Source organism: Oryctolagus cuniculus, chromosome 12, assembly GCF_051225735.1.
Source record: "Oryctolagus cuniculus isolate XC-2025 breed Fujian yellow rabbit chromosome 12, ASM5122573v1, whole genome shotgun sequence".
NCBI classification, from domain to species: domain Eukaryota; kingdom Metazoa; phylum Chordata; class Mammalia; order Lagomorpha; family Leporidae; genus Oryctolagus; species Oryctolagus cuniculus.
Window position 1 is genome coordinate 38,989,231 of NC_142878.1, and position 4,714 is coordinate 38,993,944.

At 42.7% G+C, this 4,714-nt stretch overlaps 1 protein-coding gene across 7 annotated transcripts in view; it reads left to right on the forward strand.

Moving 5' to 3' along the window:
* Positions 1 to 4,714, forward strand: part of SLC25A21 (solute carrier family 25 member 21) — a 559,911-nt gene that overhangs the window by 548,322 nt on the left and 6,875 nt on the right. The gene's annotated exons all lie outside the window — the stretch shown is intronic.

The following is a 4,714-nucleotide window of genomic DNA, read 5'->3' on the forward strand; positions in this document are numbered from 1 at the left end:
ATAAATAAAGCAGTTGATAGATATCATTCAAATCAGGCAGCCCACAGATGTGCATTCTTGCTTTGGACTGAGTTGGAGGTAGGAGATGTTGACCAGAGTTAACAGCATTGCCTTTAGTTCTACATCTTCAAAGAAACAAGGACCTGCTTCCATCAAAGAAATCTCTAAAGGGCAGGCATTTGGTACAATGGTTAAGTCTACTGCTTGAGTCCCAATCACTCTACTTCCAATCTAGCTTCCTTCTAATGCACACCCTGGGAGGCAGAGCTTGGTGGCTAATGCACTTGAGTTCCCGCCACACACATGGGAGACCTGGTTTTGGCTTGGCGCAGCCCTAGCTCTGCAAGCATTTGGAACCAGTGCATGGAAGACCTCTTTCCATCTCTTTCTCTTTCTCTCTGTTTCTCTCTCTCTCTTTAAATAAAATTGAAAATAAGGGGTTTTTTTACAAAGGAAAGCTTTTAAAATGCTTTGTAACACATCCAGGACCCCTTAAGACCAATGATTAATATAAATGTTACAGCACCATTTATCCAACCCAAGGATCCAAGGGTGAACTATAAACTTCAGTTAAGCATCCATTGGAGTAACTTGTGAGAGACTTGTTTCAACATTCAACATCTCTGTATTCAATAGATTAGAGTGAAAGCCCAATTTTGATTTCTAGTTAGTTCCTATACATTGCTGCTTATAGTGATTCAGAGACCATACTTTGAGAAGCACTGAGTTCATAGAAAGTTTGAGATATGAAAGATACTAGAGTAGATTGTGTGTGGAAAGCTTTCCACTAAGGTGAGTTACTTAATAACCTCTGTGAGAATTATTCTCAGGTGTTTAAATCCAATTGAAAATGTATCTGTTGTGGCTGGCACTGTGGCGCAGCGAGTTAAAACCCTGGCCTGAAGCACCAGCATCCCATATGGATGCCAGTTCCAGTCCCAGCTCCTCCTCTTCTGATCCAGCTCTCTGCTGTGGCCTGGGATAGCAGTAGAAGATAGCCCAAGTCCTTGGGCCCTTGCACCTGTGTGGGAGACCCAGAAGAAGCTCCTGGCTCCTGACTTTGCATCAGTGCAGCTCTGGCCATTGTGGCCATCTGGGGAGTGAACCATCAGATGGAAGACCCCTCTGTCTGTCTCTAACTCTCTCTGTAACTCTGTCTTTCAAAATAAATAAAATAAATCTTTTAAAAAAAAAAATTGCCCAGCAGAGCAATGATTTAAAAAACAAAGAAAAGGAAATTTATCTGTTAAAAATAAGAGTGAGAATAAGAGAGGGAGGAGATGTACAGTTTGGCACTCATTCCCTCAGACTTACACCTAAGGGTAAAGCTAAAAATTTGCCATGGGACTCCAAATCCCATTAAGTTGGCAGGTACCAATCCCATCTTTCTAGTTAAAGTGATCAGTTTAAGTTCATAATTTATCATAAAGATAGGATTAAGTGTCAAAGAGATCACATAAATAAGACCAAGTGTCTTCTAATAATAATAGAATTAAAAAGGAAAGAACGATCCAACATGGGAAGCAGGCCACACAGCAGAATCATAGAATAACAAATGCCCTAAACAGCACTCTGGCCTCAGAATCAGCCCTTAAGGCATTTGGATCTGGCTAAAAAAGCCCATTAGAACATTTCAGGCATGGAAAGCCAAGATATTGTGGCAAAAAAAAATGACCTACGTGAAAGATCTCTGTGAGTGAGATCCCAGTGGAAAGAAGGGACCATCAAAGAAGGAGGTACCTTTCTCTGAAGGTACCACTTTGATTATGACCTTGTCTAAATAATATCAGAGTTCGTGGACTCAAGAGGCTTCCATAGCCTTGGCAGCTCATGACAACAGCCTTGGGTGATCACTGACATCATAAATAAGAGTGTCAGTTGTTAAATCAATAACAGGAGTCGCTGTACACTTGCTCCCCATGTAGGATCTCTGTCCTTAATGTGTTGAACTCTGAAAATTAACGGTAAAACTTGTCTTCAAACAATACTTTATACTTTATGTGTCTGTGTGGGTGCATACTGTTGACATCTTTACTTAATATAGAGTTACTCTTTTATATATAAAGATAATTAAAAATGAATCTTAAGAATGGGATGGGAGATGGAGTAGGAGGTGGGATGGTTTGGGGGTGGGGGTCTGGTATGGGGGGAAGAGCCACTATAATCCAAAAGTTGTACTTATGAAATTTATATTTATTAAATAAAAGCTTTCTATTAAAAGAATAACCTCTGTGAAAAGTAGGACCTCCTGTCTTGTGCTGTAGTATTTTCAACTTTGCACTGCCACGTCCTCATTTTATTAAGCTATTGGTTAAAAAAATGGTCTTGTGACACTGTCTTTAAGTTTTTACAAATCTGATAAAATGTGTAGATGCTCTCCCCTGAAAAGCTCAAGTACACATGCATTGCTGATAGTTTCATGAGTTTCTTGAACACTCCCACCAACTAACCCCCAACTCCCAGGAGTATCAGGAGGAAAACTATGCCTTGAAGCAAAGTCTTGGATTCTATAATAAAGATTCCCTTCTTGTACTTAACTCTTCAGTTAGCTCATTTGTGGAATAGGAATAATAGTAGTTCTTACCTCAAGATTTGTGAAGATTCAGCTGATGTAATGCACAGACATTGACACTCCTCTGTGTCTGGCACAAAATATGCACTTTAATGTTTGATGTTATCAAAATTGTTACTTCTCCCCTGAGCAGAGGAAGGGATTTTTGCTTAACTGGAAGAAGGTGCTTGTCAGAAAGGAGAGGTCAGGTGGGGATGCTGAGAAGGTAAGGTCCTGAGTGGCCAGGGTGGGTTGCTAGGATTGAAGGCAGCACAAGTTAGCTGTCCTGGGTGCTGCTCAGGCGCTTCCAATAGCAATCACAGAATTAACTGGGGTCTGAGTAAAGGCTATGTCCCCAACTGTCCTGAGCTGCCAGCCCCCATTCAACTTGGTTTTCCTCAGCTCTGATTCCCTTGGTCTCTGCCTGGCCACTGGTGCTCTCCATTCATTCCTTGTTCTCCCCAGAAGAGCTCACTTGGGTTCGATGGAATAAATTCCTATATTGATCACCTCACACTTTACTCCAGGTTTCCAGGTTGCAAGCCTCTTGTTTCATGTTTAGAACAGTAAAGAATACTTGCCTGAGGATTCCTTTTACCCTGAGACCACCACATCTCTGCTAGGTAACTCCAAAATACTATACAATCTTGGAGGTTTAATACTCAGGATCAAGGTGAAATCACTGAGCATCTCACAGAAATGTCTACCATGTTGAGAACCTTGAAGAAAGATTTTAATGACCAATGACCTCACCTGAGGACTTTAGTCAGAGCTTCATCTTCTACCCCATCATTGCTACCCACCCCCCAGGCTTATAAGGGTACTGACAGAGTTGTCCTGGAAGGAGAGAATCAATTTTTATGGGAGAACCCATGAAAGTTTCTTGAGCAAAGTGGGATGTAAGCTGGACATCAAAGTAAGATTGCTGTAGATGAATATGGTGAGGAAAGGTATTCTTGGTTATGAGAATAATTTGAGGAAAGCGTGGAGTTGCGAAGTATATGTGAGTGATTATGAATGAACCAATGTAACTGGAGCATGGGTTGGGAGTAGGAATGTAGCACTTGAGGCTAGAAAGATGAGCTAGAAACATATTGTAGGAAAGAAATCCAAGGCCAAGTGAGGCACTTGGTCTTTACTCTCCATGCTGTGGGAAGTAGTGAGGACCTTTGAATAGAAAGGTAGCAGGAGCAGATCTGTCTTTAGAAAAAGAGGACCCTGGTGACCCAGTGAAGAAGCAATAAAGGATAGCAAGGAAGCAAGGCCTGGTGGGAAACTAATGAGAGCTTGAACTAAAGCCGGAGGTAGGAGTGACCAAGAGGGGATGAATGGTGGAGGCCTTTGGAGGCTGCATTCATTTGAGGATGGCTGGTGACATGAAGCAAAGAAAGCAGAAGTGACCTGAGAGGGCTATCCTTGGCATGCCTGGGAAGCTAACATGAAGCAGAAAGTATAGTATGGAAAGAGACAGACCACAGACCCAGAGCCAAGTGGTGGGAGATACCCTCTTGGCCATCTCAAGTGAACTTTTTTCTTCCCTAGAATGCCCAGGGGAATAGCAACTAACCATCTGATCTTCCCCGGGCTAGAACATCAAAATCACTGATTCCAGAAAGGGGCCCTCAGCCTGGCAAATTCAGTAGCCCTGAAGAATTTTAAAAGCGCATTCAGCACCTTCCCGGAAGATTCTGCTCTGGGAAGCTGAGTGGGGCTGAGATAGAGCCCAGCATCTGTATCTTGCGATTCTGAGGCCCAGCTGGAATTGGGAACTACTGTGGGGTCTTCCTGTCGAGCTGGGAAATGTAGACTTGATGAGTTAGACCTTCCTCATGCCGAAGGACTTTGATGCTTGGAGACGTGAGGTTTCAGTCTCCAACGCAATGTCTCTAGCACAGTGACCTTCACTGAGTGTCTTAGTTCCCCCTCCATTCTGAACTCTGATTTTTTAGCAAACACAGCAGGAGATGGAGAGGCTGAATGCTCAACAGTGTCTCTGAACTTCCCAGGACAATGTGCATACCGATCATCACTTTCCCTCTGGTCCTTAGTAGGAAAGGAGAACTTGACTTTGCCACAAGGACACAGTTAGGGCATCTTTGTGTCTTTAGAAAACAACACATAGTAACCCTTTCTTTTGCCAGGCTTTTACAACATTTACAGCAC